At 45.3% G+C, this 23,012-nt stretch overlaps 1 long non-coding RNA gene across 1 annotated transcript; it reads right to left on the reverse strand.

Moving 5' to 3' along the window:
* Nucleotides 1–585: 585 nt before the first annotated feature.
* Nucleotides 586–22,954, reverse strand: LOC308584527. Its single transcript, XR_014006888.1, has 3 exons — nucleotides 22,605–22,954; nucleotides 2,828–2,910; nucleotides 586–795 (listed from the first exon to the last, which is right to left on the reverse strand). It is a non-coding gene; the product is annotated as an uncharacterized lncRNA (long non-coding RNA).
* Nucleotides 22,955–23,012: the final 58 nt, after the last annotated feature.

Consider the following 23,012-nt stretch of genomic DNA (forward strand, 5'->3'; position numbering starts at 1 on the left):
TCTATGCGATCTGGTAGTTTATGAAGGAGCAGAGTAAGTAAATAATAATAAAAAAGTTGGCAACATCATTTTTAAATGCATGCTTTGACCTGTCACAAAGGTTTGGTTGGAGTGGTTAACAAACGTGTCCTATAGCTGTAAGATCACCACAAACCACCTTTCTCTGGACACCCTAGCATTTGTAAATTTGGTGCATGGACCCCTTCAGAAATGTTAGAAAGGAATCCGTTGTTTAAATGGGCATTGGCAAAAGTCTCTCAAAGTTCTCAGAGGCCCTACTGCACCATATCTGATGAGCTGTAGGGTGCACCTTCTGGGGGAAATGTGCCCCAAATTGATTTTTCGCTGGGTCGCAAAGTTAAAAGTCTTGTCGTTTGCTCGTTTCTGTCTCCAGAGATAGGACAAAAGTTCTTCTGAGGCAGGGACACACACGCTCAACTTTCTGACTTTTTAAGAAAACAGTGTCAGTGCGTCTGAGAACTGTCTATAGAACGAAACATCCTCTCTGCTAGAGGAAAAAGTATTAAACCAATGTTTCCAGAAATAGGTATTGGTTTGCACTGAGACAAATATACTTACCACTTCCTAATAAAGAATGTGCAAGGAGCCATTCTCTCTCTCTTCTGTTGAAACACCTCCGCACCATCTTCTTAGAAAATGTAACCACATGTGCTATCAAGCTTCTTGAACTGGGGTTTTAAATACAGTGATGGAGCGGTAAGTTCTGAAGTGCAGAAGCTCATCGTGACGCCCCCATAGCCACGTTCCCAAAGAGAGTCCAAAAGATGCAGGCAGCTGTGTTGATCCAAATACACACACACACATATATGTGTACATACCTACATACACACAAATATACACCCACCAAAAAGCAGCAGTACGAAGCATAATAGGATCAGCTCACAATCACCGAATAGATGTTTATAGAAGAAATTCAACTCGAAAGACAAATGGAGCTTTAACAAAAGCTGAAATGAAACCTTTTGATTTTAATTAGAAATGGTGACAATCTTGCAGAGCGGTGTTGCCATTTAAACAGATAACCTGAAGTAGGGACCCCATCAAAGGAAAGGGAAAAGTATCTAGCCTCTGCATTAATGTTTTCCTCATTCTCTGGCTTCCCTCCATTCTGAAATTTACTAGACTAGTCTAGCAAACCGCTGTGACTTGGTGCAACTGCGTGAAGGAGAAGGATCCAGTGGAAATACTTTTCATGAAGGTCATGCTGTGGGCACATTTAGCATTCTTAGATAACAAATTAACATTTGTTAGCGCTGAGCTCTTGCTAAGCCCTCAGCATGCTTGCTGAGGACGAGAGCCCATGAAGTTATTAGCTGCTATCACTGATCAATGGCCAGTGGTGGTACAGTGGTGGAGACTTGGGCAGGCATGAACCTTGAGATTGTTCCATGGGATTTTCTACATCAGCATAGTGCCTGAGGATCCCCTGGGACCCTCTTGAGATGGCTGGAAGTTATTGTGTGTGACACTGATGTTGGAGAGAATGGCCTGCAAATCTAGGCACTGTGAAAGCAGAACCCCAAACAACAGAATAGGCAATTTGTCCCAGAAACTATTTGGATGGGTGCTGCAATATCAGCCCATCATTTACTGAACTTCATGAAGGTAAAAAAATAAAAGGAAATCCAGCATTATAGCCACGGGTAGTTTCTTGTTCTACTAGCAATCCTAGGGATGGCAATGGCTTTTGGATAGGTTCACAGGCAGACAGTGGCCATGTGCATAAAGTCAGTATGTTTGTGGATGGTCAGTTCCAACAGCCAAGTGGACATGGGGTCAAGAACAAAGGTTGCTGCCACAATCCTGCTCCTTCAGGTGTGTTCAGTGTGCCTACAGTCAGTGCTTAAAGAAGGCTTAGCATGTGCACCTTTAAAATACTGTGATGTGTTTGTGGATGCTAGACTTCTCCTAAATCCCTAGGACCAATAGGTGCTAGAATTCAATTAAGGCTTGGGTTTCAAAAGCTAATTGGGAGAGGCTAGTCTCCTGTGTGAGATGATAGCTAGACCTGTGTGTATTTGGGCTGTGTGTTAAGCCTTTTTAACCCTCCAGAATTAGCACGTGTGAAAAGCTAACTTACCAAACTGTGTATTAAAGGTAAAGGGACCCCTGACCAGTCGTGACCGACTCTGGGCTTGCAGCGCTCATCTCACTTTATTGGCCGAGGGAGCTGGCGTACAGCTTCCGGATCATGTGGCCAGCATGACTAAGCCGCTTCTGGCGAACCAGAGCAGCACATAGAAATGCTGTTTACCTTCCCGCTGGAGCGGTACCTATTTATCTACTTGCACTTTGACGTGCTTTTGAACTGCTAGGTTGGCAGGAGCAGGGACTGAGCAACGGGAGCTCACCTCGTTGTGGGGATTTGAACTGCCAACCTTCTGATTGGCATGTCCTAGGCTCTGTGGTTTAACCCACAGCACCACCCGCGTCCCAAACTGTGCATTAGGCACTTCTAAATCTTAGGGAATCAACATGGCTTAAGAACTGATCAAGACAGATTAATTTCCTTGTAGGTGGTTGCCTGGAGGTAATGACCCATCAGCACACAGTAATGATATATGTGTAAATAAACCATATGTCATTAAGACATCAGTCTCTGCTGTGCTTCACTTTCCAAAAAGAAACATAAACCCAGGTAGGTGTGCCTGGTATCCCTGGCATCTTGCACTGCTGTCGATATTGGGGTGGCATGTAACAATACTTTTGCGGGAAATTTATTGTACTTAATTTCACTTTCCCCAGTATCTTCCCTGTAACTTTAGAAATATTTCTGTCACAGCAAACATTTTCGACTGAAATTTACCTGTTGTACAGTCTGAGGAATAATATGCACGGTCCTTCATTTCAGACACTGAACAATGGAACCAAACTTGTTCTCTGGGAAGACTGTAAGAAAACAGAGAGTGTTTTTTCAAGCCAGTCAGCATTGTGCTTTGATGTCTGAGAGCACACAGGCGCTGAACAGGAGCTCAGCATCACCGATATTAAGCGAGTGCGATGTCTCTGGTGGGTTCTTTTCGTGGAATCAAACAGACCCCTCCTCAATCTGCCAGGACTTTAAATACGGAACAGCCTGGCCTGCAAAGGATGCTTAGCCAGTTTTGAATTATCAGATTGCTGAAAGAAACAAGACTGCAAAGAATTGGAATATTGAGTAGGAGAGACGGGGGGGGGGCAACCCTCCGAGCTGTTTCACTGTGTGTGTCCTCTGTGCAATAAGAAGGGGGTAAAACATCTTTGCAGATTCAACAGAGCTATGATACATGTACGTCGTATCTTATCAAAAAATGTCCAGCAGTTTGTGTGTATGTGTGTTTGCAGGAGATTGCTAGAGAGAGATCTGTCTCTGCACCACTAAACGTGCTTTGCTGTTGAAGCAGCAGATATCCTTGATTCATAACAAAAGGGTTTTCTCTTCTCTCCCCCTTCCTCCCCCCCCACCTCCGCCTCTTAGGGATCAGAGCCGTTTCCCACCCTCTGTATGCAAACCCAGCAACACAAACTGTGTCCATTAGCATTTCAAGGGACTTCCTACTAAAGAGCGGCAATAAAGCTCCTCTCCGTGGGTAAAATCCATTTTGTCCTCTCTGGTGACATCTGTTCTAACTTCTCAAGCCAAAAAGGAAACCAGATAATGCCACAGAGCCTTCTGATTTACTGTATTGGCACTTGCAGCAATGTGTCGAACTCTTAAAGCATGTAACCTTAGTGGACGTACATGGCTGTGTCAATGGGAACATCTGCATATTCCCACCACATAGTGTGAACGGAAGGAATTCCAGAACTCCCTTCCCCGGCTTTTTTGCTGTCACACTTCACATTTCCATTCTTGCTTGGTCTGCTGTTGGTCAAAGTGCATTTTAAAACACCACCACCACTTTTGCTGTGTATAGGCTGCTGGTGGTTTCCATACCCTTCAACATTTATCCAATGAAAATAGGGACATCTATTTATTATTATTATTATTATTATTATTATTATTATTATTATTATTCCCCGCCCATCTGACTGGGTTGCCCCAATCACTCTGGATGGCTTATAAAAACATAATAAAACATTAAACATTAAAAAAAACTTCTCTATACAGGGCTGCATTCAGATGTCTTCTAAATGTTAGACAGTGGTACCTCAAGTTAAGTACTTAAATTGTTCCGGAGGTCCATTCTTAACCTGAAACTGTTCTTAACCTGAAGCACCACTTTAGCTAATGGGGCCTCCCACTGCCGCCGCACGATTTCTGTTCTCATCCTGAAGCAAAGTTCTTAACCCGAGGTACTATTTCTGGGTTAGCGGAGTCTGTAAGCTGAAGCGTATGTAACCTGAAGCGTATGTAACCCGAGGTACCACTGTGTAGTTACTTGTCTCCTTGGCTTGTGGGGTTGTATAAGAAGAGGAGGAGGAGTTTGGATTTGATATCCTGCTTTATCACTACCCGAAGGAGTCTCAAAGCGGCTAACATTCTCTTTTCCCTTCCTCTCTCACAACAAACATTCTGTGAGGTGAGTGGGGCTGAGAGACTTCAGAGAAGTGTGACTAGCCCAAGGTCACCCAGCAGCTGCAGGTGGAGGAGTGGGGAAGCGAACCCGGTTCACCAGATTACGAGTCCACCGCTCATAACCACTACACCACACTGGCTCATCATGCCATTTCTCTGATGAAAATATGGATGTCCTACCATAACCTCTAACGTTTCTCCAATAAAAACAGGGACGTCCTGAGAAAAGTGGGACATTCTGGGATCAAATCAGAAACCAGGACGCTGTCTGAAAATCTAGGACTGTCCCTGGAAAACAGGGACACTTGGGGGGTCTGGCTCTGAACCCCTCTTTTCCCACAAGTTGGCTTTCATTCATAATAATAGTCAAGCAGACAATCAGCCCAGATGACCAATTACCAAATGGTAACTTGCTACAATACGTAGGCAGATTTTACAAAATGTTGGGCTTGAATGGTAGCCTGCACCAACCCAGAATTATTATTTTTTGGTGTGGGGGGCGGGGGCAGAGAGACATGGGAATCTTGGTATTTATACTTCAGTTACAGACGCCCGAACAATGCAGGATAAAAGACCAAATTTAAAACGTGCAGGATTCTTACTCCTTTATACCATCTGTGCTGTATAGGCCTTAGCTCTTTTACATTGGTCATCCTGGGAACAAAAAGCTGAAAGCAGATTCCAGCAGTTTTTCCATTCACTATTCATTCAGAGGTTCATCAGCTCCATATGGATTCAGCCAACTGCTGTGTTAAATCAGAGGCCTTTCCCAGAATTGACATGGTAATGAAGTCATGGTATTGCTTGCAGAAAAGGCCTCTATAGGTATTCTACTCTTCAACAAACCCAGCCTTTTCACCCTATTCAGTCCCCAAAATAGACTCAAACCGTTCCAACATCTGTGAACTGGGTTCTGGCCGTTGGGTGAGCGATATGTTTTATGACACCAACATGTTTTAAGCGCTGGTTAACACGACTCCTACATGGTCCTCGGAAAACGCAACAGATTCCAATATATGGGGCACTTGCTAATACGTACTGCATCCCCTTTTTATTCATTTGCACTCAAAAACATATTTAAAACTCGCACTTGATCTGTAACCCAAGATATTCGGTGTGAGTCTTATAAACATTGTCTTTGCTAAAGAACACGCTGAGGGTTAAAAAAATAAAGCTGCCAAATAGTTTAAAGAACAAATAGTTTGAATGACCTTCTAATAGCTAATGAACCAGTACCTTTTTCATAGCTGTCAACGTTTCGCTTTTTTTAAGGGAAATTCCCTTATTCCGAATAGAATTCCTCGAAAGAAAAAGGGAAAGTTGACAGCTATGGCCTTTTTATCAAGTTGCAAAAAAAGTTTGAATTCAGATTGATCAAGGATAAGGGAAATGCATGATTTCGTAGTACACCATCTACAGATCAAGCAGACCCTGATCAAGAGATTGTGATTATTAGCTTGTGAAAGCACATTTCTGCTTATCCATCACCCGCTGGATTAGTAGCGGCACATGCAAAAGCCACATGCGCAAAACCATGTGAATGTGGTCCACAATGCTAGATCTCTCCCAAGAGTCAAGCAGATGCCTGGGTCTTAAGGCACTCGGGATTTTAAAAGGTGAGCACCGGCACTTTTGAACCGAGCCCAAATACTATGCAACAATTGCAAAAATGCAAATGTAACATACAGGCAGATGCAAATTATGACAACTGCTTACTGCTGCACAAGTAAGGGCTAATAAGCACAGACATGTCTCTCTCCACCCCAACTTCTTTTTCTTTGCTTTTACAAAGTCAGTGAGAGGTTGGGAGGAAATGCTCTGGCATTCATGAAAGGAAAGACACATGCACACAGGTGTGGTCGACAGATGGATCTTGCATAGTAGATTACTCAGAAAAGTTTACTTCCCATGATGTAATTCTACTGCCTGAACATTAAGATGACAACTGCTGAGTCACACAGAACTGGCCAGTCCCATGTGATCCTGCGCTTGCAAATTCTTTGAAGTTTAAAGCACAACCGGATAGAAAACTCAAAAGAACTTTGCTTTAAAAACACAGCAAGGGACAGAAGACATGTTCTGCGTGTCACGTTAAACCACAGTTTACTCTAAAGCAGCCTTGGCTTCCCCAACTGTGGTTTGCTTGAAAGAAACAAATCACAAATGCTGCGTCGTGCGCCATGATAAGCCAGCCTCTGTTTTTCCTCCTCATCCACCTTACTTTCTGGTACAGCACAAGCAGGAGTAGGGAAGGAGCGAATCAGGACACTGCTCTCACACATTACACTATAATTTAAAATAAATTCTGGTTTAATGTGACATCTGAAGCTGGTCTCTGTCTTAAATATAATGAATTATACTGTATAGCTGTTTTCCTTATTAAAAGAGGAGAGGAGAGAGGGAGAGATTACATATCAGAGACAACAGTTGCATACTAGTACATAGATTTACCCTGCATAGTTAAATATTCAAAACAATTCTGTAAATTTTTGTAAGGACCACATAAAAGTTGTCTGCAATAAAGGGTGTTTCACTTTTTAAAAAATGTGAATACAGTGGTACCTCAGGTTAAGTACTTAATTCGTTCCGGAGGTCCATTCTTAACCTGAAACTGTTCTTAACCTGAAGCACCACTTTAGCTAATGGGGCTTCCCGCTGCTGCCGCGCCGCCACCGTGCAATTTCTATTCTCATCCTGAAGCAAAGTTCTTAACCCGAGGTACTATTTCTGGGTTAGTGGAGTCTGTAAACTGAAGCGTATGTAACCCGAGGTACCACTGTAGCAGGCTCTGGTAAATCTGCCTCTCATTTCTCAAACACTTATGTTTAGTTGGGATGGCTATGACAAAACAAATAGTTAAGATATGCATCAGTGGGACACATTAGCTCAGTTGGTTGGAGTGTGGTGCTGACAACGTCAAGGTTGCAGGTTTGATCCCTGTACGGGTCTTCAGGGTCCCTTCCAACTCTATGATTCCAACAGAGGCACATTTCTGAGTCTCCCCCCACCACCATAATTTCAGATACAACAGTGCATTTGCTCTTTGCTCTCAAATTCATAGGCACCGCATTAGCACTGAATTTCGGAATACTCATTCCTGGCTTTGGTGCCAAGAAAATCGTGATGAAGGGTGAGTAAAGATATTGGGTCTACAGCAGGAGATTCTTTCATGCAGTCTTGGTGTGTGTGGCAAGAAAAAACCTTCTCAACCATAGTTTCTTAAGGGGCTTTAAAAAAAAAATCCTATTGTACAGTGTTGGCTGAATTTTCTTTCTAGTGCTAATAATGCTGAATTTACATAGCTAAAAAATAATAATTGCCACTGCCGTATTTGGAATTAGTGAATTAGCCAACTGAGGGCATCAGAGACTGTTTGTTTAAGTCCCGTACAATATTCTGGGAGTTTAGCTTCTTTCAGCAGCTATATTTTAAACATGAACCAACCAAATGACCTTTGTTGCTGTGCCCCAACTTTTACCTCTGGCTGTACCCACCAATGCAAAGTGGCCCCTGAAAGGCTGATCAGGAAGAAATGTGGCCCTCAGGATAAAATTTTCTCCCATAACCCGATTCCTGAGAGGGAATGCAGGAGTCTCCATTATGCCAACTGCCCATGAAACATGTTGCAGATGGCATTGTGTGAGATCTTCAGACATCACAAGAGGTGAACACAGTGTGGATTTGAAACAGGAGCGTGGCATCCCAATGGTTGGTTTCCTATTAACTGTGGGAAGAGAGAATGAGGTTCCTGTGTCCTTGCCCACATCCTTGAGAAGAAACCAGGATCTTCCGTGTTATCACCAGTTTTCGTAGCCTTTGTCAATATATAAAAACACTCGGGTCAAACTTTACAGGCTCCTTTGATAAACAGCAAGGCGGCTCGTTCATAGAGCGTTGCAAGTTTCCAGGGATTAGGGTGAGTAATTCTCCTATTGTTGTTGAAAGCCGCCATCAGTCATACTCAACCGTTAGTCAACTGGTCCAAGCACATTGCAGAGCAAGAGCTGGGATAGTGGTTTGATCATAAAGAACCCAAATAGAGGCTGAAAGAAAGGGAAACAAGGTAGTATTCATAGGCAATATATATATAAGCTTCTCCTCCCCCAATTTTGCTTAATTTATTGCATTGATTTTTGAGTTAGGGTACATTTTCCATCCGTTTTCTTTCGGCATTCTTCGTCTCCCTGATGGCCGACCCCTGCAGTACCTCCCATGCAGATCTTTTTAAAATGCTAGACATCGACTTAACAGGGAAGGATGTTTGAGAGTTATTAAATGGAACAGTCTCCAGGATCAGGAAAGGAGTTGGATCTGACAGAGTTCCCAAGCTGCTTATACATGTCCGTGTGAATAACATTCTTATTAATCTGTTAATTCTAGACTCAAGATGCATTAGCACGGAGACAAAGAAAAAGGTTAGCCCTCTCCTCGCGCAGCCTCGGGCCTTGTTTGCTTATCACACTTCGCTGCACCACCTCCGTGAAGACAGACCAGTGTGTCTTCATCTACCGCAAACATAAATAATCACTTGGTTTCGGCCTTGGTTGTTAAGAGAGTTCGGATTCTCTGCTACAAATTGATGCTGGTTGAATCCACTTCCACCATGCATCTCACCTGCATTCCCTGGCTTTTTGAAGGCAAAGGAAGCTGATCTGGCTCAGTACTGACTACACTGACTGAGAGAGGCACACTTCTCCAGATTTCCAGGCATGGTTCAATCCCAGCCCGACCTGGTGAAATATACTCAGAGTCGCAAAGTGATTTCATGCTCTTTATTCAGCTCATAGTGGTGAGGAGGAATGAATGAAAGTCCCCTCACAGTATCTGCTTTATATACATTATTTACACAATGGGCTGCACATGATTGGCTAATTCCGGAATTCTACTGTAAGCCAATCAGGTTGTGGATTCACTTCTATCTGGAGCAGGATTGGGTGGTTCCTGCCAACCAATCATATTGCTGCATTGTTCTAGGACCAATCAGACTGCTGCATTCTGAATCCTATTGTTCTAGGACCCATCAGACTGCTGCATTCTGAATCCTATTGTTCTAGGACCAATCAGACTGCTGCAGTTTGGATCCTATTCAACTCAGTACATAGCACCTGGAGATGTTGGAGATTGAGCATAGGGTTTTCCCAAGCAAGGGAGATGCTCTGCTGCTGAGCTAGTCCTTCCCAGGAAGGCATGGCTTCCTGAAGCATAGCATGTCAAGGTTGAAGGTTTGATCCCCCTATGGGACAGCTGCACGGCAGGGGGTTGGACTAGATGATCCTCAGGGTCCCTTCCGACTCAACAGTTCTATGATTCTATTATCTCTCTCTTTCAAGAGAAATAAAGTGTCTCAAGATTTTTAATTTTTTAGGTGTGGAAACAAAACTCATGAAAAATGATGCTGTTCCCTATCCCATCCTTTTTGCCACATTTGCTTCATTGTACGTGCCTAATCTAATAGCTGGGCAATATCCATTCAGTGGTAGACACACATTCAGAAGGGAAACTTTTTTGCCAAGGGGATTTAAGACCTAACTTCCCCATGGAATTCCTGCCTTTTCTACCACAGTTCTGTATCGCTCTGTGGAACTCTCGGCGACCAGATGGAGAGGCCGTGGCCTCAAATTAATTTGCAGTGGTGCTTATTCTTCTTGGGTTACACAAGAACAAAAAGAAGGTCTTGTTCTGCATCTGAAAGATTCTGGGGCTTTGGCAAGCCACCTAAGGAAGGGAACATCAGGAGCATGGCACAAGGGATGTGCACAGGAGTTAATAACAACAACAACAACAACAATTTATTATTTATACCCCACCCATCTGGCTGGGCTTCCCCAGTGACTCTGGGCGGCTTCCAACAAACTATTAAAATACTGTAATGCATCAAATATTAAAAGCTTCCCTAAACAGGGCTGCCTTCAGATGTCTTCTAAAAGTCTGGTAGTTGCTGTTCTCTTTGACATCTGGTAGGAGGGCGTTCCACAGGGCGGGTGCCACTACCAAGATGGCCCTTTCTGCCTGGTTCCCTGTAACTTGACTTCTCGCAGTGAGGGAACCACCAGAAGGCCCTCAGCACTTCTCCTGAAGGTCTTGCCCCCCAGTTACTGAGACTGAAGGTTTTGCAGTGTTCCCCCCCCAAAAAATAATGAAGAAAAAACCTTGTTTACCAGAGATGTAGGCCAGTCACTAGGAGCAGTGGCAGCTCTTTCAAATCTCCTTAACACCCCCCCCCCAAGAATATATATGTAAATGTTTATGCATTTATCAAAAAATGGTGATTGGATACTGATAAAAGGAGCCTAATTGATCTTTTGCAACTATTGTACATTTTTAAAAACAAAAACTCTGCCATTCCCAGCCTACTACATACTGAATGAACTTCAACTTTTCCATCAGTCTAGTCTGGAAGGATCAACTGAAAAAAACAAAACGATAAAAGTAGACTACTGCATTGTTACATTTCTGCAAATAATCCAGTTATTCCACATCTAAGACAGGAATCGTTTCGAATTTGTAAGCCCGAGTTTTAAACCTCCTGGAAATAATTGTTTCCTACAGAGCACCCCTGAGCTGTGCAAGCATGTTGCCATGAGCCAGGATTGTTGAAATTATATGGGAACCCTGCAGGCAACAGCTGGGTCCTGCTACATATTCGAAAATGACCGATAATAAGCACCATGGAGATTCCCTTAATACCAGTAATAGCAGTGTCAGTTAAGTCACCCCGCAGAAAGCATGTGTTTTACGTTACTCTCCATTCCTGACTTGGTGGGTCAGAATGGGGAGCAAGCAATGCCAGTACAACAAACTTCCAAGTTTACTGAGAATTAGCTCATATATATAATCTGGAGATCTCAAACTTCCCCTAAAACTTTAAGCTGTGATGATGATGATGATAGCGACATAAATAATGCAGGGCACTTCATGCAAATCCATCTTAACCCCACCCCTGCTGCTAAGAAAGAAAGGCTGGCTGCCCGCTCAAACAGTCACCTGGAACATATTTCTGAGATCTCCTTGCTAATCCAATTTCCCATCCGCCACCCCAAAACCCTCCGACGAAATTGAAACAGCATTCTATGATCCTCATTCACTGGGGTCCTTGCCCCTTGAAATCTGTCACCGAGGCTGTGGTGAACGGCACAGAAAGATGCTTTTCGAAAGAATCGGGAGGTATTATTTTCAATTTAGTTTGTCCTATAATTCCACGAGCTGGTATCTGCAAGCAATTTTCCAACAGACTATTCCCCTGCCTAAAAAGCAGAGACATCACCTTGCCAACAAAGGTCCGTATAGTTCAAGCTATGGTTTTCCCAGTAGTGATGTATGGAAATGAGAGCTGGACCATAAAGAAGGCTGATCGCCGAAGAATTGATGCTTTTGAATTATGGTGCTGGAGGAGACTTTTGAGAGTCCCATGGACTGCAAGAAGATCAAACTTATGGCTTTAAATGCCTGCAGCAAAACCTCAGAATTGAGTCAGTAGCTAAAAGGAAGCCAATGCAGATTTTTCTCAATACGATGTAATATGTGTAAAAGCTCAGCATCCTCAGTTGGTAGAGCACAAGACTCTTAATCTCAGGGCCACCGATTTGAGCCCCACATTAGGCAAAAATATTCCTGCATTGCAAGGGGTTGGACTAGACTGATGACTCTAGAACTCTGAGATTCTATCCTCGCAACTGCATATTATTGCTATTACAGTTTTTGCCATACGGTTGGTATGTGGGTCAATCTTAAGGAACAATTTGATGCATCTCAACAGACAAAGATCTTGTCCATCATCTCTTTTAGACTGGTCTCTGCCAGCATGTTGGAGAATTCTTTAAAAGCCATCCGTTGGTGGTATTTTTTCGCCAGTGTGTTTGGTTCTTATTGCAAGATCAGGATCTCCCTTGTGCTGGTGGGGCTGTGGAGACACATGGTTGAGTCCATTTTGGAAACAAATTATTGCAGAAATCAGTCCACTTAATGTGATTCTAGGCCCTACTCTATGTGTTTTATCTGTTTTTGGTAAAGGCAATGTGGATCTTATATGTAAACAGTCAATTGTATATCTGGCAGCTGCTCATTGAGTAATCGCTCAGGGCTGGAAAGATGCTTCGTGTTATACCTAGATAACTGGTTCAAGAAAGTTATGTTCTCTACTATTTCACAGATATTGACATGTAATCTTTGTGTTGCTAGGGGTTACGCCAGGTCAGGCATAGGCAAACTCGGCCCTCCGGATGTTTTAAGACTACAACTCCCATCATCCCTAGCTAACAGGACCAGTGGTCAGGAATGATGGGAATTGTAGTCCCAAAACATCTGGAGGGCAGAGTTTGAGGAAGTCTGGGTTACGCTGACCCTTCTGATTTCACCTGTTTTGGGAGTTATTTATTAAATGTATGACATCTGCAGTGACACAGTTGGCAAATTCCTTCAAAATATGATAGTTTGGCAGCATCTGTAAACAGGCAAGACCCTTCTTCCCACCGCACCCCCTATTTTCTTCATTGTAATTTGTGTTTTTATACCCTATTTATAATTTTATAGTTTTATAATTTCATAATTGTACCCAGTTGATTTACTTCCTGGTTGTTGTTTTTTAAAAAAAATATTTTTACTTTATCATCAAAATTTAATTGTGTTGTATACATATGATTTTGTTGTTAATGTCCATTTTTCTTTTTCTGTATATCGTCTTTAGAAAAACAACATAATGTAATATATAGATCACTGTCACAATGTGTCAGGCCTCAGGGAATCCGACCCCCCTCTCCCCACCCCATAGCAGGCTGCCAGGGATTAAGTAGACAAGAAAGCTCTTACCAAGTCTTTTATTCAATATTCACAGAGAGAGGCTTAGGAATGCTGTCTCTTGGAGTACTGGCATTGCTCCGGGTAATCTCCACTCCCCCTTCCCTTCTCATTCATCCCCTGTGCCGCTGCCCCCTTACGGGGGCAGCTTAAGGCCAATTGCCTCTTAGCTCTTTGTTCTCCCACTTTCACTGCTCGCCAGGTTCTGGGAGAAGGGAGGTCTGGAAAGCTTTCTAGTGATGACGTGGCAGCCAGCTGCTCCTGCTCAGCTTCTCCCCCCCCCTCCTCTTCCCCTGTTATTTCCCAGCTTTGCCCCTCTTCTACCTCTGAGCCGTGCCCTTCTGCAAACCACTGTTGTAAATCAATACTGCTTCCCTCTTCTCTGGAAGGTCCCACCATTCCTCTTCAGCCCGATTCCTGACACATGCTATCTGTGTGCAGGAACAGTTGCACTCAACCAAAATCAACAATTGTTCCAAGCCACTGAGGTCATGTGGACCTGTAGCGATGAATCTAAGAGCCCCCGAAAACTAGGCACTTGCTCCATAAGATGGAGTACCCCCCCTCCAGAGCTGGTACACCGCCCAATTCCTGATCCAGGGAGCAGCACGTCCATAATGCCCAGATCTTGTCAGACTTCAGTCACCGTTTAATACCTTTCAACCAGCCCATGACTGCATGCACACATCACTTCCAGACATGTGCAGAAATTGAGGTGGGCATCATCATCATACTGACACCTTGTGCCTAAATGACTACCTCCCACCATTGATATTAAATATTGGGAACAAAACCATGCCGTGCCACCTCCTCACACAACAGCATGATAGGAGTTGGGAGTTTGAAAAGATCTGGAAGATCTCACCAGGTTGAGAAAGGCTGGCACACACTAATGCATCTCAAAGCCTATTGCAGGCTGAAAAGCAAAGCATATGTATATGGTTGGATCCTGGACATCATCGTACTTTGAACAGACCCACTGAAACCAATGGGACTCAAGTTGGCCATGACCAATGTAGGACCCATAGATTTCAGTGGGTTTACTCTTCAAGTGTAATTTATGTCCAGGATCCAACTCAAACAGAAATGAGAAACAGCATTTCAAAAGTACAGGAAGCGAGGGTGCCAACTTGAATAAAACATGGGGGGGGGGGGAGTCCAGGTAAGCCCTCCCTCACACAATCCATCACAAGATGTGGCACACTCATAATAATAATAATAATAATAATAATAATAATAATAATAATAATAATTTATTTATTTATACCCCGCCCATCTGGCTGGGCTTTCCCAGCCACTCTGGGCAGCTTCCAAAAAAATATTAAAATGCTGTAATAAATCAAACAATAAAAGCTTCCCTAAACAGGGCTGCCTTCAGATGTCTTCTAAAAGTCTGGTACTTGTTGTTCTCTTTGACATCTGGTGGGAGGGCGTTTCACAGGGTGGGTGCCACTACCGAGAAGGCCCTCTGCCTGGTTCCCTGTAACTTGGCTTCTCGCAGGGAGGGAAGCGCCAAAGGCCCTCGGCGTTGGACCTCAGCGTCCGGGCAGAATGATGGGAGTGGAGACGCTCCTTCAGGTATACTGGACCGAGGCCATTTAGGGCTTTAAAGGTCAGCACCAACACTTTGAACTGTGCTCGGAAATGTACCATTTAAATGGCAATGCCCATCAACTGGGGGGGGCTGGCCCCCTCAAATGCTTTATTGGGGGGGAGGTGAAGGGACCTTGGCCCTTATGATAGGAAGGTTTTTCGTTTTGGTATCCATTTTCTAAAGCGTTCTGGTAAAGTACTGGTTCACTCTGCCTCGAATAAAGATTGTCTATGATAAATGGGGAGGGGGGGAAACATTGGAGATCTCAGGTTACCGCAAATAGCAGTAACAAAACATCAACATATTCTGCATCTGAACCTTGCTTCTTTTTCTGCAGGGCAGCCAAACCTTTAGAAACGAAAAGCGCCGCGGTTTAATACGAAACCAAGGGTTTCTCTTGCAAATTTACACACACACCCTGCACACACATCTGGCTCTTCTCTGCCCGTCAGCCTTGCATCCGCTCGGGCGACGCAGGCTTCTGCTGCCCGCCGAGGAAGCCGCGGCCTGGTCCGCCTCCCCTCCCCGTCGCGGAACTGGAGCCACCGGCAAAGTTTACGCAGAGCAGCACGCGACCGGCGTGTGGCGGAGAGTTCGCAACAGCGGCGCCTGGTGTTCCGCAGAACCGGGCGCAGAGGCGGAGGGAGGAGACACAGAGGGCGGGGAAACCGGCGGGGGGGGTGACGTGGGGGTGGGCGGTTGGCGCGCTTGTTACCTCGGGGATAGGCGGCGTGGAGGAGTCCAGAAACCTCGAGCAGAGGCTTTGCTGTGCGGGGGCAAAAAGGGAGCTGGGAAAAGTGGCGGGGGCGGGGTCAGTCGGCCGTGAGCATAGTAAGCGAAGGTGTGCGCAGTGCAATAAAAAATTGAAATGGAATATAAAGAGAGGAAATGAGTCAGCAGCAAACTTCGAGGGAGACACGCGTGAACGAGTTTGCACATCTAAGATCACCAAAGTGAAGCGGGGCGAGGGGGGAGATACCACTTGTGCATGTAACTTGGTAGCGACGCATTATTTCTACCACCACCCCTTAAATAAAAATAAAAGCAATTAAGTTGATGGTGAGAATTCTGAACTGTTTCCGATGGCGAAGTTTTCGAAGGTGCCTTTGCGCCCCTTTCCCACTACTCTGCGCCCAGTTACAAGAGGCGGCGGCGAACAGCAAAGAGCACAATGTGTTTCTTGTTACGCAGCCCAGCCCGGCTTTCCCCTTTCTCTTTTTCTGTATGGGTTACATCGTAATATTAAGCTGCAAGTTTAAGTTCTGGACAAACAATCTCTTGTTGCATCTCTAGGGCGCGGGGGGGGGGGGTTGATGAATTCCCACAGATGATGTTGCCCAAACAGTGATCGGCTTGTGACTTGATTTCAAGCATGATGATGGCTGGTTGGTGCGTATGTATGTGTGTTTTGTGTGTGTTTGTGTGAGTGTGTGGAAATGGAAGGAGGGAAGTGGGGCGGGGAGGGGGAGGGAGGAGAGGTCAGTACAGAGAAGAGCTTTGAAGGGAAAAGGCTGCCTACAGGATTGTTTCTACAAGCTAATTGTACTGAGTGCAGCTGCACAAAGCTGGATCAACAGTAATAGAAGGCGGCGCAGACTTCCTGACGCCAGCCCTGCAGAGCTCCCACCAACACTGGCAATTCCAGATTGTTTTCCAAACCTTATCTCTCCCTAGTTAATTTCTTTCGCTCGCTCCAGTTTTGTGACCGGAACAAAAGTAACAGCAGAATCCTTTGTGGAAGCAGGAAAAAGAAAAAAAGGGGGGGGGGAATGCTGTTCGAGATCAGTGCACTTCGCAGATTTCTGCAGCAATATTTCGCAGGCATCCCTCTCTCTCTCTCTCCTTCCCCAGCCAGAGTGCGCGCGCCTCCATGAGCTGTCCTTCTCCCCCCGTTTTCTAAAACTTTTCTCTCTTTGAACAGATGGGCAATGCGATGGGCAAACAACGGTATAAAAAAAACCCAGTTTGCAAGCCACTGCCCTGGTTATAAGTCGGACACGGTTCACCCAACCACTGCCCTGTGCAATTCTCGATCTACTGTATTTACAGTGCAAATTCTATGGCATGTATACATGCGCAAGCAAACCTTTCTCCAGGTAAGCGCGTGTAGCGACTCGAAACACAAGCATGTGGGATTCTGTCAAGAACCAGAAAATGCTGGGATCCTGCAGCTTCTAATAACAACACCTTTGCATTGCATTGTTGCGACACTATAAGAACTGGTTTTGAGTTTGCAACCCCCCACCCCGCTTTTAAAAAAAAAAAATTAGTGCTTCATCCCCGTCATTCGGCTGTTTCCACATTAAAGCCACTCCCCATTAGAGTGTTGAGAGAGGTTTGTGAACCCCGCGAAGCAACGACTTCAACCTTAATCATTCATCCAGGTAACATGTTCCTAAGAAAGCAGAACCCCTTGTGGCAGCCTTGCAATTAAATCTATAGGTAGCTGGTTACCTATATCAGCATGGTGCTGATAACGCCTGCGTTGTGGGGGGCTGCGCTAGATGATCCTCAGGCTCCCTTCCGAATCTACAATTCTATTATTCCATGTAACCTTAAGTACATAGACCTGCTTTTAATACCCCTCCCTTTCTTTTGAGTGTCTTTAGGATTCTGGAGAGTGCGCCCAAAATGGATTGGGGAACAGGAAACTTTTCAAACATCCGCGAAAGTCACCATTATTCAACTCCCCACCCCACACACGCGAAAAAAATAAATTTCCATGATCCTTATATTGGACACATATATACACGCAAATGCCTGTGCAACCTGTGCCAGAAATTATCACGGGACTAGGAAAATATCCCAGCCACAGAAGCAGTTTAGGGGTGCAACCGTGTTCCGGCGGCGCAGAGTAGCTGCGAGCGGTGTCTCTCTCTGCGCGCTGTGTCCGCAGAAGGAAAGCCGCCCGGGCCCGGGTCCGCTTCGCTCCTTCCGCGCGCGCGCACCAACACACCGTTGCAAAGAACAAGCAAGAGAAGGCGGGGGGTGGGGGTGGGAAGGAGAGCGCGAGCTGCACTGCAGGTGCGGGTGAGAAAAAAGCGCGCCGCGGCTGCCAAAGCCTAGGCCGGGCCGGGCCCCGCCTTTTGCAGCCTCCCCCAGCCCCGGGCCGAGCCCCGGTCTCCATGGCAGCCGCCTGAGAGGCGCCGCCGGCCTGGACCGGGAGGGAGGGCAGGCAGCGGGGGAGCGACGTCACGGGGCTGGCGCCGCCGAGTCGGGCCCGGCCTCTGGGTGGGAAGGAGGGAGGGAGGGAAGGCAGGCGGTGGGAGGCCTGCCCGGAGGAGCGGGAAGGGAGCAAGAGGAGGAAGGAGGCGCTCGGCTGGGGCGCGCACGGCGGCGCTAGGGGAAGCCCCCTCTGCAGCCGCCGCTTGCTGCCCGTGCTAGCCCAGGTGCAGGAGGCATGGATTCGGAGAGAGGGAGGGGGCGGGGCGTCCTTTTTATTGCTGACTTATGGGGGGGGTGAAAGGAAGTGGGTCGTGAAGAGAGAGGCCGGGCTGAGGGGCTTTCCCCCGCCACCCCTTTTTTGAGGCGCAGGAGCTCCTAACCGAGATTCTTTGCACACTTAGCCCTCTCCCCCCTTGCAAGAAACAGGAGAAACAGCCTCTCTTTTTTCTCACCCCCCCTCCAATTGTGTACCTCCGCCGCTTCCCTGTAAAAGGAACCAGAGGCGGGTATTTGAGTTGGAAGGGACCCCAAGAGTCATCTATACCAACCCATAGCTGTCAACGTTTCCCTTTTTTCAAAGGGAAATTCCCTTATTCCGAATAGGATTCCTCGCAAGAAAAGGGAAAAGTTGACAGCTATGCACCAACCCCCTGCTAGGCTGGGATCTCTTTGCCTGCGTGAACCCGCGACCCTGAGGTTAAGTCATGGTCTCTCCTCATGCCCAGGTGAAAGAGGAAGATGGGCACCCATTGCATACATAGACTGCTCCCACGCCTCGCCCTCAAAGGTGGCTCAAACACTTTTTCCTCAAGCGGACTGTTCTCTTTCCTGCGACAGAAGGAGAGCTGAGAGGGGAAATGTTGCCAGGCTCTGCCACTTGGATGGGCGGCTTTTACATCAGGCCCTAAACAAACTATGAATTCCCAACCAGTTTAACTCTGAAGCCATTATTAGAAAGGACTTCTTATTCCAGCTTCCAATACGTTTCAGAGCCCTAAAGAGGACATTCTCGGAATGCACTGATTTTAGTCTTCAGGACACCACACAAGGATTGGGGGGCCTTTTTCCATCTCTTGTGCCTTATTTTGCAAATAAGGAAGCAGTCTCCTGAGTATGGGAAGCCAGCACGAATAACTCTGGCTTAAAAGTTAAGCTAGTGCAAACCACCGGATCTGATCCACATCAGGGCTATTGCCATTTGTGTTGGCCTAAACCTGGCAGAGAAAAACAAGCCTTTAACAGAGTTTGACTTACACCACACTTTTTGCCAGGCTCCTAAATTCTGGCAGGTTGCCACACCACATGACCAAGCTGAACAGAGTTAGGATACAGCTTAAAAAAATCCGGCACGATCCCACTCTCCTGGAACGGCCATTTTTCAGAGCTTACTCCAGCAGAAGTTTCACTGGTCTCAGCTCAGTTGACTTGAGGCTGGCATATCTCCAACTGAGTTGGGGTTGGGGACTTGCTGCCAGCATAGCCCAGCTGAGCTGGGATTTAGTATGCTGAGCCAAATATCCGCTGCATCTTAACTCATCCCAGCAGACCTATGGCTAGGATTGTACCCAACCTAGCTTGATGAGGTAGAAACAATCGAGCATTGAACCGGAGCGCTGGAATGCAAATAGGCTTGCAGAGCTGTACAATCTAGTTTAGATTTAGGTTGCAATGAGAATAAACCCCTCTGAATACACCACGACTTCTGAATAAGCATGCATGTGACAGCTTAGTTTCTGGAGAACACTAGTGCACAGTTTCTCAATAAAATACAATTGGATATTAAAGTGGCTTCCAACGGAAAAGAAAATGCTCGAGAAGATAACATAGCCCATGGTTCGCCTCAAGCACAGCAACACTTCAAAAGTATTTATAACAATGAATTGCTTACAAAGGTTAATAAAATAGTAATTGTGTACATTTGGTAGTGGAAGTGGTAAATGTATACTAAAGTAATTTTTATCAAAGAGTGTCCATCCACAATTAAGTTCTTCTCTAGCACTGATTTCAGTGGAAGAGATTTAAGCATCAGTGGAAGAGATTTAAGCATCATAAATGTCATGTGCCAAATTAGTATGGCTTTAACAATGGTTTTGGCCTTCTGTTTAAGATGCTTTCCTCTGTATTTCGAAGTGACTGCAGTATAAGCTGCCAGCCTACCTGTTTTTTTTATTATCTTTCCCTACCTATGAATGTTCTTGGTTATTATTTTTTTCCTTGAGCATACAGTAACAAACCAGTGATAAATGTCTGTTCAATTTGCATACAGTCTCGTCTGAAATAAAAACATGAAGTGATGAAGTCTGACATAGCCAGAAAAATGTATCTCAGAAGACCTCAAACATAGGCTAAGAAATCAGCTAATCATAAGGAAATATTGTGGGGGTTAAGTCATTGGGGGCAAAATCATGTGTTTTGGTGTGTTTTTTTACTAGCCATCATACGTATTTAAGAAATAAAATTGTCATGAACATTATTTTGTTGCTAAAAGATACGGCTGTGATCTTGCATGTTGCTTAAGGCTGAAGTCTCAAAAGCACTCTTGTTAAGTAGCAACTCTCACTGAGCTCATTTACTTCTGAGTAAGCATACTTAGGGGTCATGCTGCATGGATCATGGCCTTCCAGTGGATTTAAGTAGCCTAACAGCTGGATTGCAGTTTTAAAGTGCAGCCCTGTGCTTCGTTACTGAGAACTCTTCAGTAGAACTTCCATATTATCTGTGTAGCATTACAGGGTCAATTAATCTTTCCTTTAGCATAAGGCATAGTAAAGCTTCAATTAAATGAGTGGCGAAGTACACAGGAAACACTACCAGGTCAGTTCCTTAGTCCACCTTGTCCTGCATTGGCAGCCATCCTCCAAGGTTTTTCAGCCTTGGCTGGGGATGCTAAACACCGAACCTGTGCTATAACTCGGCATTATGGGCGTAGATGGGGGCAGGTGCCTTCCTAAATCAAGTAAATAAATAAAAATACTTCATCATTGGCCAATTGTGTTGCAGATAACTCAATTCTGCCCCCCCCAACAAAAAGCCTGTCCCCCTGGCCACGCCCATGCTCTGTACCCAGGTACCCTTATTAGGAATGTAAGTGTAGTCTTGTGGCAGAGAAGCCACATACCTTGGGGAGGAGGAAGAAGTGGGGAAAGGGTTGAGCGAGAGCAAGTCCAGGGTCATATCTTGGTTGGTTGGTGGAAGCAGCTACTGCCCTTCAACCTATTATGTTCCTTTCCAAGAACATGTAAGCTGGCACTCAGTGATTACAGCCACTTGCGTGGAGTGCAATTTTATTTCCCTTGCAGGGTGGGAAAAGAACGTTTACAAACAATAACGCCACATGAGGAAATGTCATTGGGATGTTAACAATCCACATCTTTTTTTTAACAACAACAAAAAAGATATATAGGGGAGGAGCACCACCTGTACTCACTATGGGAGAGAGTTGCTCACAAATTATGAGCTGGATCGAAAGGCAAAAAAGTGGGAGAGAGGAACATGAGGGATAGCAAAACCTGAAGACCTTCCAGTAGCCCAGAGAGGTCAAAAGGCAGAGGTGCCAATGTCTGATCTTACCTGCGCAAGTAATCTCCCTCAAAGCTAATTTCAAAGTACAGTATATATAGTTGTGTATGTGTATACACACACACACACACACATTGCATTATAGGCAGCATAGATATTGCAAATAACCTCAAAACCACCCATGCACCCCTGAATCTAATGTTTACTGGAGGTATATTTATTTTCAGTGACAATCCGCCATGTCATAATTAAGTATAATGATCTATATGGTGTAGTGATTTGTTTTGAGCAGGCTTCCGCCATAGTTATCTTCAAGAAAAGCTTCACACATCCAAATAAAGTAAGGCATTCATATTTGTCCTGTGATTCATTTATATCTATTTAAATGCCATGTATACATTAAAGGGGCACAAGCAGGAGTCTTACATGAACAATATATGTCTATGGGTACTACATATGCACGTTAGCCTAACGCTCTGAAATTTATAGCGTCGCTTAGCTAGCGTACTTGCGAAACTAAACAACTCCATCACCTCGAAAACTTCTGGATTTCTGCACCGCTGGCAGAGAGGGAACAGTTCCATTTAAGCCTCGAATGTTTGACAGATGTGCTTGACTGGGTTACAGTTAACACCCCCCCCCCCCGCGGTGCCTCAGCTTCCAGCATCTAATGATGTCTTTTCACTAAAATAGCCACAAATAAACTATTCAGTTGTTTTAGCCAAATAATTACAGTATCTGACCGTGAGTGAGATCACACACACACACTCACATATCTCAAGGGAACTGCTTCAAAATAAGTAATCTGTGATTGCAAGTCTTGGGCCAATCAGGCTTGAAACAGACTGCCAGAGAAGGCTGGAAGTTACTATCACTGCTGTTTGGTTTGCTTATAAAAAGAACTTGTATGTTCCCTTTTTGGTAGGCAATGCATCTAAAAACCACTTTTGCAGGTTCTTTAAAAATATATATAATAATACTAACTCTGTGGCCCGTACATGGAAGAAAACTAACTTGTTACACTCATGGTGACAACTGTATATGATGCATCCTATGTCCAGTTGACACGCAGGAAGAGTGAGGTAGCAACAGCCACTGTGAGAGCAGGATGCTGCCCTAGATGGAATCTCGTTGGCCTGATCCTGCAGGGCTCTTCTTGCGTTCTTTTCTCAGGCCTGCCTCTTGGGAACCAAGCTGCAAAGAGCAGCCCTTTCCGCGCCTTCCTCTCCCTCGGAATGCTCTCGGTTTGACTCCAGGCTCGGCTCTTGCCTGTACAGTATTTACTACCCACAGCTGTGATGGGGCCCACCCCGCTCTGCCAGGATTGGCTGCGAACGCGGAAGGCCCGAGCCTTCTCTTCAGCTGCCTTGGCGCCAGTGAGAAGTGCCTGCGCGCCTGACGGACGTGTCCAGGGTGCCCAAT

Source organism: Podarcis bocagei, assembly GCF_964188305.1.
Source record: "Podarcis bocagei genome assembly, chromosome: 3".
NCBI lineage: Eukaryota > Metazoa > Chordata > Lepidosauria > Squamata > Lacertidae > Podarcis > Podarcis bocagei.